Source organism: Rattus norvegicus, chromosome 2 (assembly GCF_021556685.1).
Source record: "Rattus norvegicus strain SHRSP/BbbUtx chromosome 2, alternate assembly SHRSP_T2T, whole genome shotgun sequence".
Lineage (NCBI taxonomy): Eukaryota > Metazoa > Chordata > Mammalia > Rodentia > Muridae > Rattus > Rattus norvegicus.
This window is the reverse complement of record NC_141535.1, coordinates 1176144-1190110: the sequence shown is the minus strand read 5'-3', so window position 1 is coordinate 1190110 and position 13967 is coordinate 1176144. Positions and strand designations below refer to the sequence as shown.

At 44.1% G+C, this 13967-nt stretch overlaps 1 non-coding gene and 2 pseudogenes across 1 annotated transcript; 2 read left to right on the top strand and 1 right to left on the bottom strand.

Annotated features, from left to right (window-relative positions):
• LOC148006609 (uncharacterized) overlaps nt 1–13967 on the bottom strand; it is a 2902548-nt pseudogene that overhangs the window by 1761713 nt on the left and 1126868 nt on the right.
• On the top strand, nt 5722–6587 carry LOC147995890 (18S ribosomal RNA; annotated as a pseudogene; the record flags this gene model as incomplete).
• On the top strand, nt 7659–7812 carry LOC120101164 (5.8S ribosomal RNA). Its single transcript, XR_015679427.1, has one exon. It is a non-coding gene; the product is annotated as a 5.8S ribosomal RNA (ribosomal RNA).

Genomic DNA, 13967 nt, shown 5'->3' with positions numbered 1-13967 from the left:
AGGGGGATAGGAGGGAATGGGGGCTTATATACAGGAAATTGGGAAGGGGAATTATGTTTGAAATGGAAGTAAAGAAATATATCTAATACAAATTTTTAAAAATTAAAATTTAGGAACCAAGAAGATGTCAATGCCAGTTCTAGCTATAATGTTTAGGTCCTGAGTTGGAGAAGGGGAGTTAACAAAAGTGAAGACACTGACCACCTTTTGATTTTCAGAAAAGTGGCCACAAATAACTTGAGCCTTCTATATTTATACAATGACAGTTGGGCTTACCCAAGCAGTGATAACATTGCTTACATTATTAAAAGAAATAATAATATCCACATTTCAAAAGCTCTATCTATACATAGATCCCCCAATAGTTTCCCTTCTCCTTCTCCCATTCCTTGGATCAGTCACCACCTAAACTTATTTTGCATTAAAAAGCACAATTTCAGCAAGACAAAAGAGATGTCTGGGCAGGCTGTCCTGTAAACAGGAAGACATACCAGTCTGGTAGCAAACATGGTTACATAGTTATGCATGGTGAGAGGCCGAATTAAACATTTGTTGGTAAACTATCTCTAGTTATTATCTCCTATCATAATTCCCTTTTAATTGCAGACAGACAAGTCCATTTTACAAAGCAGATCTTCTAGGCATCTTTCTAATATATAGATCTTTGTAAGATGTAATCATTCTAAGAGCCATTTTCAAGTCTCTATCAATCCCACATAATCTCTGCATTGTCCATGTCTCTACTTATCAGATATAGCTTCTTAAAAACAGTTATGTAAGCAGGACCTACCTCTCTCCACAACTGACACAGACTTGCTCAGTGTGACTGGGTACTTCTCAAAAGATCTGATTATAAGTCTCAAATTCCCAGGATTTATGGTAACATTTGGAGGATTGATAGATACAAAAAGAGGTGAAGAGCATTTTATTCCTTGAAGGAGTTTTGAGAAAGATGTAGAATCATCCACAGTGCCTTAGCCTGTGTGACTCCAGATGGCCTTGTCCATGACTGATGAAGTGATACAATTTTGATAATGACTATATGCAGTACAATGAAGGAAAGGAGAGCTTGTAAGGAATGCCAACTTGGTACTAAATATAAAGGCCACCAAATTTCCCTTGTCAACTGAGAAGTGGTTTCCATTGACTTGCCACAGTAGAATCCTGTCACTGAAGCACTCATATGCTATTCCTTGCAGCAGCTACATGGCCACTGCCAGAAAGAGGTAGCACCTCTGCTAAATTATTTCTGATATATGCATGAGGATCTGAGTGCAGTCTCCAGAGAACATGTAAAAAGTCATGGGACTGTGTTCCAAGCTAATCATCCTGGTGCCTGTGAAATGGAGAAGAAAGAAACCCTGTGGCTTGACAGAGCCCCAGTCTAGCTATATTGGTAATTCCATGGTCAGCTTGAGATCATGTCACAAAATCAATACAGTAGAGAGTGACTGAGAATGATACCCAGTATTGATCTTTGACCACCTTATTCACACCTGAGGACATGCACCTGCAGACATATGTACCCCCACACAAACATGTACACACAAAGTACTGCGACCTTATAAGCAGACTCAAGCCTCTTTAGAAAGTTTCATGTCATTTTTTACCCTGCAACATCTCTCATACATCACACTGTTCCTTATTTTTTGCACTTTATCTTTTTTTAGTTTTACATATATTATGCCCATTGTCTATCATAATGAATTTCATCTTTAAAAATAACCTCAGAATCATTATATTCATTCAGCCTCCTTGTCTTTAGGCAACAGAAATCATTTTTTTAACTTATTTTTACAGGAGACTGGAGAGATGACAGAGAAGGTAAGAACATGTACTACTTTTGAAGAAGACCCATGTTAGATTCAAAGAACAAGATGACTCATAATCACTGGTAATTTCAGTTTCAGGGACCTAATACTCTTACTTTTCTAGTCTCTGCAGGCAACCCTAGACATGCAAATACTCACACATAATTTAATAAAGACACAGCACCCACATACACACGTTTACAATTTAATTTATTTTCTGGCCTTATTTTTTTTTTTTTACTAGGACAAAGAGGGTAAAATTATACAATCTACTTCAAATTTCTGAAGGGGAACATTTTGCCTTCTCGATAGGAGACAAACCCCTCCAGATATAGAGGCATCTAAATCCAAGTTGACACAAGTGTCCATCATATACATTAATGTGCCTTTTGCATTGTCTTTTACTTTTCCATAATGGGTATTGCTTACAATTGTGTTGCTGCAGATTTGGTTTTACCACAGGCTTCTTTGATGCTCTGAGCTGCTTTGATTTTAATTTCTGCTCCTCTCTATTAGCTTCTCACCCTACATTGTTATTCTATCTTATCATTCATTTTATAACATCCATGCTCCAAAAATTTGAAGAAGATAACAATGGCTGCTTAAAGTGTACTTCTTTTCCTTATAGTCACTCTATTGAAAAACATAGACTTTTGCCTTTAATTGTTGTTTTGTTTCTTTGACACAAGCTTTTTCCTTGAGTATAATAATATTGTTTTACTCTTTTAAATTTATCCTTTCCAAGTAAGACAATAGAAAACTTGTGGGGGTGCTTTGTAAATGAATATGAGGATGATCCCTCTTGTCTATATTTTGATGTCTTCTACATTTGAAAAATGAGTGCTGATTCAGCAACTAAATCCTACACAGGCAACCACTGTGGAGAGTCCAGTAAAAGTATTCCAGGACTCCTGATGGATGTCAGCTCCCCTTGGACTCATACACTTGACATTTTTAACTAATATATTACCCTAAACCCAGGTTTTGGGGTATTTTCTTTCATCCTCTACCTCATATCTCAGAAAGAATGAAGAATATCATATTGGAACAAGGTCACTTGATTCTATTTCACGATGTGACTAAGAAACCTGGAATCTCCTAGTAGTATTCCTGGTTTGGTTATAAAGGAGAACATTTTGTTTTATTTCCCTAGTTACATATAGTACATTTCAGTGTAGATGCCTATTCCTCCACCATGCAAGGAAAGGTCCCTATAAATCTAAGTGATACAAATACAAGTGCTATTGCCTGGTCACCCTGGTTACACAATACAACTGTGGAAAAGTCTCTGGAATCTACATGCCCCATATTTAAGTTTTTTGATTCATCAATCTGAGTAATACATGTTCATGAGTCTGAACTTATAGTATCCAGGAGTTGTTTAGCTTATCTCTGCAAGACCAAGTTGCTTTCATATGAACTATATATGTATTCTTCTTTTAATTCTCAATATTATGTTCTGTTGCTGTGTAATACTATGCAGAAATTCCATGTATGTAATTTTTTTCTTGCTTCAGAAAGGGGTGAAACGGAACACACATATGTATAGAGATACTTTCTCTAAGTCTGAGTATGTATCAGCTTTACAGAATTCTTACCATATCTCATGTCAACCTATTTCCTTACTTTAATTTATGCATATATTTTAAGTCCTATATTTATGGAATTCTAATTTTCTGATTCTTTTAGTTGAGTATTTGCTTGTTTCTGCATGTGATTGCACACAAGTGGATGACGGAGTCCAATTTATGGCATTCATTTCCTCCTTCCATTGTGTATGTCCCAAGAACCAAACCAAGGTTAACTGCCCTGGCAACAAATATCTTTACCTACTGAGCTATTTCACTCTTCCTAGTATGTTCATAATTTATTGTTGCAAGCCGAATTGCTACTCCATGCCAAAAAAGGAATGTTTTCATGCTGGTGTGTGCTACAATCTAAAACATTTCTTTAGATTAAGACATTGTTCTCTTTAATACCCTATTATGATACATATAATATCTGTGGGCATGCAAAAACACATATACACACATAATTTCACTGAAATACACTGTCGGTGCCCAATGCCAGCACCGACACGGTACCGATAATCGGGTGAAAACCTGCGGAATTAAAGAAACACACACACAGGTTATTATTAGCCATTCTTTTGTAAAATTTTTAATGATATCACTTCAATACATAAGCTTAGAGATATCCACCCACAAACTCTCACCTACAAACTATATAAGAAGGTTTTTTATCAACGTGATATAAAACTAGAGATAACTTGGAAGAAGAAATCTTAACTGAGAAAAAACTCTTCATAAGATTGTCCAATGAAAAAGCCTGTGGGCACTTTCTTGATCAATAATTTTGTTGGAGGGCCCAGCTCACTGTAGGTTGTCCCACTCCTGGGCTTATTGTTCTAGCTTTTATAAAAACACAGGCTGAGCAAGCCATAAATATATACCAATAAACAATCTTCTTTTCATGTCTCTCTAACATTTCCTGCCTGCTTAATCACTGGGATATCTTCCCACCCTACCTGATGCAACTAGGATTTGTTTTAGTGATTTTGTGTTTTGGACTGATGGCTGCTAATGGGATCATAAAATAAGACTCAAGTTGAATCTTTCAACCTTCTAGAAAATGTGTACAATAATTTTATTCTAATACCCTCATCTTTGAGACAGAGGACATCATATATGACAGGTCAGAAAGTTTCTGCCATAAATATAGGCATCCTGAAAGCTTAATTCTTTACAACCAATAGGTCCAGGTAAGAACTAGGTAGATAAATATTAGCAAAATGATTGTACATTGTAAGGTTAGTTTATATATGGAAGTAGCCATGTTTGAAAGTGTCATATAATTGAGGGCTTGATAAAGTAGTAATTCAAAGAAAAAAGTGACAGACTGTATCACAGATAAAATATGCCCAATTCACATGAGAACAGCTTAGGAATCAGAGAATACACAAGAGTAGAGAAAGAGAGACAAAAATAGACAAAAAAAGACAGAGAGAAGTAAAGCAAGAAAGAGAAGTTGTGCTCTGTGGCATGTGGTTACGGAAGCTTTCTGGACATGATTTTACAGATTCAGCTTCTGAGAGAACAAACTATTCACTGGGGAAAACAGAAAAAGCTGGAGAATTAGAAGGATCCAGAAGATTGTAACACATTGTCCAAGTTAATGTGAGTCCAAGCAGAACAACTCATGAAGATGCCAAGAGAAACCATATTGAATTAGTCAGCTTGGAAGGTTGGATTACATGGAGGCTAGAAGGTCCTAGTATTAGGTCTATAAATAGTTGAACAGAGGGAAAAAATACTCTGGCCTCAGCCTAAAGGACGTATTTGCATAGTTTGGGTAAGACTCTTATCTCATCACTTTATCTAAGAAAAGAAAAGTGACATTCACTTAGAAAGAATACAGACAGAGATGGAGACAGACAGACAGACAGACAGACACACATACACAGAGACACACAAACACACAAACATACAAACATAGAGCGGTGTGGGGAGAGAGGGAAGAAGAGAGGGAGGGAAGAAGGGAGAATGCTTGCAGTCAACCATTGAGCTGAGAACAAGGTTCCAAAAAGTGGAGTTAGAGAAAGAACTGAAGTAGTTGAAGGGGTTTGCCACCCCATAAGAAGAACAATATCAACCAACCAAACCCCTGCCCTCGATCTTCCATGGACTAAACAACCATCCAAAGAATACACAAGGATGAGCCTATGGCTCCATCTGCATATGAAGCAGAGGATATCCTTTTCAGGCACCAATGGGAGCAAATGCCCAAGGCTTGATGCCCCAGTGTAGGGAACTGTCAGAATGGGCAGGTTGGAAGGAGTGAGTGGGTGAGTGAGGAACTGCCCTCAGAACAGGAGGCATGAGGGGACATAATAGCCAGTTTCTAGAGGGCAAATCAGGAAAATCATATTTAAAATGTGAATTAAAAAATCCCCTCCCCCAATGAAAGGAAAAGTAAGAGAAATGGAGAAAGAAAAAGAAAAACAAATGGGGGTACATAACTAAACAGATACCAACTGGTGATGCGGCGGTGTTATTCCCAAGATAGTCAAGCAGCTTCTGGGAAACCAAAGTCTTTGGGTTCCCGGGGGGAGTATGGTTGCAAAGCTGAAACTTAACGGAATTGTCTGAAGGGCATGACCAGGAGTGGAGCCTGCAGCTTAATTTCACTCAACACAGGAATCCTAACCAGGCCTGGACACAGACAGGATTGACAGATTGATAGCTCTTTCTCGATTCTGTGGGTGGTGGTGCATGGCCATTCTTAGATGGTGGAGCGATATGTCTGGTTAATTCCGATAACGAACTAGACTCTGGCATGCTAACTAGTTACGCGACCCCCTGAGAGGTCGGTGTCCCCCAACTTCTTAGAGGGACAAGTGGCATTCAGCCACCGGAGGTTGAGCAATAACAGGTCTGTGATGCCCTTAGATGTCCGGGGCTGCATTAGCGCCACACTGATTGGCTCAGTGTGTGCCTACCCTACAAAGGCAGGCGCGGGTAACCCATTGAACCTCATTCGTGATGGACATCGGGGATTGCAATTATTCTCCATGAACGAGGAATTCCCAGTAAGTGCCGGTCATAAGCCCTGCCCTTTGTACACACCACCCTTCCCTACTACAGATTGAATGGTTTATTGAGGCCTGATCAGCCCATGGCCCTGTCGGAGGGCTGAGAAGAAGGTCCAACTTGACTATCTAGAGGAAGTAAAAATCATAACAAGGTTTCTGTAGGTGAACCGGTGGAAGGATCATTAATGGAGAAGGCCGAGGGGGTGTCTGGTCCTTTCTCGGGCCTGTGTAAGTCCCTCCTCTCACCGGGAGACGCGTCCCCGGGTCCCGGTCGTATTCGTGGCATGTGCCGTGGCCGCCGGCCAAGTGAGCATTTTGGGAAAGCCGGGGGTCGTTAAGGAGAGGTGCGGGGAGGGTGTCAGGTGTGGTCCGTCGAGGGACCTCCTCAATTCTCTCTCTCTCCCTTGCTCTTCTGCCTATGTCCTTGCCTCTGCGCACCCGCCTCTGACTCCACCACTGCTGCCTCCTCAGCCGGCACCTCCCTTGCCTGCTGGCCAGCCAAGGCCCTCGGCATACCGAGGTCATTCTGCCTCTTTCTGAACCGGCTCGTGATCTCATCTCGTGTGCACGGGGGGGGGGGGTGTGGGGGGCGCAGTACACGGTGGCCGGGACCCGCTCCCTCTCCTCACGGCACCTGCAGCACCTCTGCCACAGCTCTCCCGCTCTGAAGGTGCCGGGGTGTCTCTGTCGCATGCAGGGGGTGCCTGTGCCACGGGTGGGCTCTCGCAGCCCGCCCCGCCTTCTGGACCTCGCGTGTCCACCCCGCTCCTGTCCGGGTACCTAGCTGTCCTGTTCCGGCTCAAGAGTTTAAAGACCCCGGGGGAGGGGGTCGCCCTACTGCCCATCGGTCGTCCGCAGGAGGGATTCCCGTTTCCTCCCTCCACCTGGTGCTCCCTGAGACTCAGCGGGCCCCCTCCGGTTGCCGGCCCTTCCAGAGGCGGCGTTCGGGGGGCCGTGTCGCGGTCCCCCTCTGGGCGCCCGTGGGGTCCGGGCCCGAGAGCCCGACTTGCCCGCCCATTGGATGGCCGCTGCCGGATGCTGGGTTCACGGCGTCCCTTGTCCAGTGTGTCCCTCCTTTCCGTTCCCGACCCTGTCTTTTTTTTCTTTTCACATGTATTCTTTAGTTTCCCACTGGCCGGCCTGAGGTGGAGCCGCCTCGCCATTGGCCCCTCTCTTCCGGTTCAGCAGGGGGTGCGGGGGAGCTGGTGCTGTTGTTAGCACCCATACGAGTCTGCTCACACCCCAGATACCGATACAACTCTTAGCGGTGGATCACTTTGGCCCGTGCGTCGATGAAGAACGCAGCTAGCTGCGAGAATTAATGTGAATTGCAGGACACGTTGATCATGGACACTATGAACACACTTGAGGCCCCGGGTTCCTCCTGGGGCTACAGCTATCTGAGAGGCCTTTGAGGATCAATCGCTGCCACGCCCCCTGTAGTTTGGTTGCCTTGGTGGGGGGCGTCGCGCGGCTGGGACTCTGCTCGCAGAGCCTCTCCCCTCGGCCCTCCGTCTCCTGAAGTTCAGACTGGGCGGCGTCCGGCGGTCGTCCACGCCCGGTGGGTCTCCGTGGGCCTAGGTCTCCCTGTCCACCGGCGCCGCGGGCTGGCCACCCTTCTCGTGGCTCATTCCTGCTCGTTCTGGCGCTCTCGCTCCCGTCCTCGCCTGCTCTCCCCACCGTGGGGACACATCAGCAGGGGCTGGTCGGGTGCCTGGGCGCGAGAGGGGCCATGTTGCCCGGGTCGGTCATCCTGCCTCCTGTCTGGTGGGAGGCGGGCCCCGCCCACTGGTTCCGTGCATTCGCTGCTGCCAGGCACCCACCATTGCGCTCAGAGAGAGCAACCTGCCAGAGTCAGATTGGGGATGGGGGATAACGCACCCGCCTGGGCTGGTCTCAGGTACCTCTCCTCCCCCCCTCCCTGTTGTGGGGCCCGTCCGCTCGGGCACCAGCTGGCGTGACGCTGTGGCGTCCCTGCGCTGACGGAACTTGTCCCCGGGATGTGGGAGCTGGCTGGGGTAGAGAGGTCGCAGGCCCCGGCCTGGGACCCCGGCACCCTCTCGCTCTCCTCTCCGTCCGTCCGCCGGCGGCCACGCGCGCCCTCCTTTCCTCCTTCCCCTGTCAACCACGACCTCAGATTAGATGTGGCGACCCGCTGAATTTAAGCATATTACTCAGCAGAGGAAAAGAAACTAACCAGGATTCCCTCAGTAATGGCCAGTGAACAGGGAAGAGCCCAGTGCCGAATCCCTGCCGCGTGCCGTGGCGCGTGAAATGTGGCGTATGGAAGACCCACTCCCCGGCAATGCTCCTGGGGTCCCAAGTCCTTCTGATCAAGGCCGAGCCCTTGGATGGTGTGAGGCCGGTAGCGGGCCCAGGAATGCCAGGCCCAGATTTTCCTGGAGTCGGGTTGCTTGGGAATGCAGCCCAAAGTGGGACTGTCCAGGAAATACTGCTGCTGCCCTAGCATGCTTTGCTTCAGCGCTGAGCCAGGCGGTGCCTCTTTAGGGGGGGCAAGTTTTCTGCCTGAAATCAGTGAGTGATGATTTCAGTTGTGAATGTCTGATCCCTTGCTGTCCTTTCAGTGCTCTGGCTCATGGCAAATGACTGAAGAAAACCTTAGTTAGACTCACACCCAGCTGTTTGGAAATGGTAATGGAATTGATAGCACACCCTCAGGGAAAGAGGAAGACTCCTTTTGTTCACTCCCAGCCTCGCCCTGCCAGCTCTGGATTTCTAAGTAAGGCTGAATCTGGACCATATTTACAAGATTTGGCATTTCTGATTCATGTTTAATGTTTAGTTAAATAAAGCTTGTGAAGGGCTGGAGAGATGGCTCCGAGGTTAAGAGCACTCACTGCTCTGCTCTTCCAGAGGTCCTGAGTTTCATTGCACAGAAACCATATAGTGGCTCACAACCCTCTGCAAAGGGATATCCCATGTACTCTACTGCCGTGTGTATATGAAAAGGGCTTTAGTATACTCATATAAATGAAAATAAATAAACAAACCTTTAAAAGAATGAAATAAAATGAAGCTTGCAAAGAAATTGAGCATCTTAAAATGCCAGGCACACCTATCCACTCCTTTTATTTTATTTCGTGTGTGTAAAACATAACCACAGAGGTGGTTCCCCTTTTATTAATCTCGATAGCACAATTGGGACAGAAGTGCAAACTATCATCTACCTATCTGGGAGTGGAGTGGTTGGATACAGGGAGATGGAACATTAGTAGTTAGTAAAGTTCTGCTGTCAGTTTTTTTTCTTTTCCTTTTTGGATAGATATCGGGAGCTTTTTTTTTTTTTAAAGTACAAATTTTGTTTTCTGTGCGACATTCTGATCATAGTTTCCCATCGCAGAGCTCTTGCCAGATCCTTCCTCCCCATCCACCACCCTGTTCTACCCCAGGCCTGCCCTTATATGTGATTGATGCATACCCAGGTGAATCTCCATTGGAGAAAGCACAATAGTCCCATCTCCTATGACTGTCAATGGCAGATGACTTAAATGCCAGTGACTTCGGACTTGACTCCATTTTTCCCTTGGAGAACTGGGCTTGGATCTGTTGAACGAAGGCAGGCCCTGGGTTTTGAAACAAACAAACAAACAAACACACCAAAAAATATTTAAGGAAGGCAACAACTGCCTGCACGCCAAGACACTGTTGACTCCTCTTTGGAGCTAGTAAGATGTGAAAATTGCTTAATAAAGTAGAATCCACACAGCACAAAGGAACACTTTAACAAATTATGAGGGGGAGAGAGAGGAGAGAGAGAGAGAGAGAGAGAGAGAGAGAGAGAGAGAGAGAGAGAGAGAGAGAGAGATCTGTTTATCTCCCTCCTCTAGTTTTTCAGACTAGAGATTTCATCTTCCTCTGTCTATGGTGCTGGTGGCTGTACTACTGGTTTGGGCGGATTTGGATAGGGATATGAAGAAAAACAGTCTTGAGTGCTGATTTTAAACTCTCTCTCTCTCTTTCTCTCTCTCTCTCTCTCAAGCACTCTCTCTCGCTCTCCCTCTGCCCCTCTCCCTCTCCTTCTCCCTCTCCCTCTCTCTCTCTCTATCTACACACACACACACACACACACACACACACACACACACACACACACACACACACATGCACACTTCCTAGGATGAAAGAAAAAAATGAAAAGGATGGCACCCATTGTGATGCATGACTTTGATCTCACTTTGGTCTCAGCACTGGAGAGGAAGATAGGAAGGCCTATCTAGATGCAATGTGAAGAAGGCCTATGTCAGATTAGTTAATGGCTAGGTAACTGTTACCTAGCTAGTCTGCCATTTTGTTGCAGTTACTAATATTATAAGGACACTTTCTCATTAGTTGTTTCTGCTGTTACTGCCGGAATTCATTACATATCCTGTTAGGTTCTTCTGTGTGATAACACACTCAGAAACCATACACTGTAGAAGTCAGTCTAACTGCTTTCTTTGTTGTCTAGTTACCCGCAATATTCTTGGACCTGTACCGAACACCCAGCAGCATTTCCCAAAACCATCCATGTATAAGCTTTTATAAGCTGGACCTCCAACTCTAGAGCGACAGTGCAGACAGAGACTATTTGGAACCGGACTTCCATTTTGAGTTTTTGTTTGTGTTCTTGTTTTTTTTCTCCTGTCCTGTCCTGTTCTGTCTTGTCCGTCCTGTCTGTCTGTCTCTCTGTCTCTCTCTCTCTCTGTCTTTCTGTCTGTAAATCCACACATATAGTTCTTTCCACGTCTTATATTTCAAAACAAATAATGCTGGTTGTGCTTCTCCTTTCATTCAATGGTTCTACTCTCTAGATCAGAGGAGCCCCCTTACAATTCTCCACAGGTAGTGATGACTGGGGTGTTCAGTGCGACTAAGCAGGAGTTATATGGTTGCTGCCATTATGCTTGATCTTACCCAAGGTAGGGTTTCGGGGCATGGTTGCCAAGATGGCTAACAACAGACAGTGATTGAAGTGATGGAACAATAACCTACAATTCTCCCTCTCTGTCACTGTTTCTCTGTCACTCTCTGTCTCTCTTCCCTCCTTCCCTCCCTCCTGTCTCAGACCTGAATGAACATTGGAACTAAAGTAAATGTACAGTGAAAAGAAGCCAGGTGTGGTGCTGCATGTCTTTTATTGCATCACTTGAGTGGTGGAGGTGGGTAGAACCCTGTGAGCAGGCTGCAGACCTGATCCAAGTACTGATTTCCAGGGCTTATGTGCAAAGACCCCTGACTCAACTAAAGAAATGAGGAAATTAAAGAAACAGATACAATTAACTTGGAATAAACCAAACAAACTAAGGAAAAGGAAAAGCAGTATTGGGGTGGCCTGGCTTACAGAGGAGGGGCAAACATTTATTTGCCAGTGCCTCCTCAGTTGAATACACACACACACACACATACACACACACACACACACACACAAACACACACACACACACACACACACACACACACACAGAGAGAGAGAGAGAGAGAGAGAGAGAGAGAGAGAGCAATCAATCTGTTAATCTGTTTGTCTCCCTCCCCTAGTTTTTCAGACAGGGTTCTCTATGAATTCCTCTGTAGACTGATGGCTCAGAGGACAAAGCTGCTGTCTGTTAAAAGACTAGGGAAAACATGAAGGCCTAGATGCAATGTGTAGGCCTGAGGGAAGTGTTAAGGCCTAGATGCCCTGTGAAGGAGGCCTACATCATGTATACATATATACACACATATTCATACATATGAATATGTATGTGAATGTGTATACACTCAGGTATCCTTTATTTTATTAGCTTATTTTGAATATAATTTCCATGCTAATGAAAAAGAGGAAATTTTCTTTGGCATCGGATTCTTCTTGAACAAAAAATGGATATAAATAATCACATATTCAGATGTTATGTCTAATATTGAGAAGATATTCCCAGATATGGTGTTAATCCATCATTGTCCATGTGTGAACACAAAACAGACTTAGTTAGAATTTTGGCAAGTGGATTTTAAAAACTTATATAGGGTTATTAAGAGCAGTAGTAACATTTTTTAACTTGATATTTTATATATTTACACTGCAAATGTTATTCCCTTGCCCAGTTACCCACTAGCCAACAACCCATCCCCTGCTTCCATGAGGATGCTTTTCCTCCCATCCACCCACTCACACCTCAATAGCATACCATTCCCCTGCACTGGAGAAAGGAACATTCATAGGACCAAGGGCTTCTCCTCCTATTGATGCCAGACAATGCCATCCTCTGCGCCATATGCAACTGAAGCATTAGGCTTTTTCATGAGTACTATTTGGTTAGTACTTTAATCCCTGGGAGCACTGGTGAGTCTAGTTGGTTGATACTGTTGTTCTTCCTATGGGTTTGCAAGCCGTTTCAGTCTTCCTTCACTCCTTCATTGGAGTCCCCATGGAGTCCGATGGTTAGCTTCAAGCATGCTTGTCTATATCAGTGAGGTTCTGGCAGAGTCTCTCAGGAGACATCCACATCAAGCTCCCATCAATAAGGATTTCTTGGCATCAGCAATACTGACTAGGTTTGGTGGCTGCATATGTGATAGATCCCCAGATGGGGCAGCATCTAGATGGCCTTTCCTTAAGTCTCTGCTCCACTCTGTGTCCCGATATTCCTCTCCCTCTTGAGTATTTTGTTCCCCCTTCTAGGAAGGACTGAAGTGTACACATTTTGTTCTTCCTCCTTCTTGAGCATCATATAGTCTATGAATTGTATCTTGGGTATTCCAAGCTTTGGACTAGTATCTACTAACTGTGTTAATTCACTCAGCATGGTATTTCCTAGTTCTATCCATTTGCCTAGGAATTTCATGAAGTCATTGTTTTGGAAAGTTGAGTAGTACTTCATGGTGTAAATATGCCACATTTTCTGTATCCATTCCTCTGTTGAAGGGCATCTGGGTTCCAGCTTCTGGCTGGAGGGCCTTTGCACTAGAACTCTTCCAGTCTGATGTCTCTCAGACATGCTCAAAAGTTTTTGTCCTGGGTGATTCTACAATCCCATAAATCTGGATATAATATTTTGTGTAAAATTACGAAAGCATTTAATTAAATTAACATATAGCAAAAGTTAAAAATATGGATAAACTCTCTTCCAGCTTAATCTTATCTTGGTTATTATCAGTATCTAAGATACATACTGGTTGACAACAGCAAATTAAGAATTATTCTGCAGTCCCTTAACCATTTTCTATGTATCTGTGGTGTTGTGTGTTGTAAGAATGTTGGTGGATATGAGTGTGTGCTGCATGCCTGTAACTGTGTGGCTTTACCCATCTGTGCATGTGTTTTTGGAGTTCTGAGAAGGATTTCAAGCGTCTTCTTTAGTGCTGTTCACTGTTCTTGACATAAGTTCTCTTGTTGAACTAGAAATTCAGTGTGGGATTGGAGAACTGGTCAGTGAGCCCTCAGGATTCAGAGGTAATAGTTATGTGTAGCTATCCCCTATGCCTGGCATTATGTATACATGTTGAATATTCACACCCAGGTCCATATGTTTCTACCCTCTGAGCAATTCCCCAGTCCTAGAGTGATGAATATTTGCTTAAGATTTGAT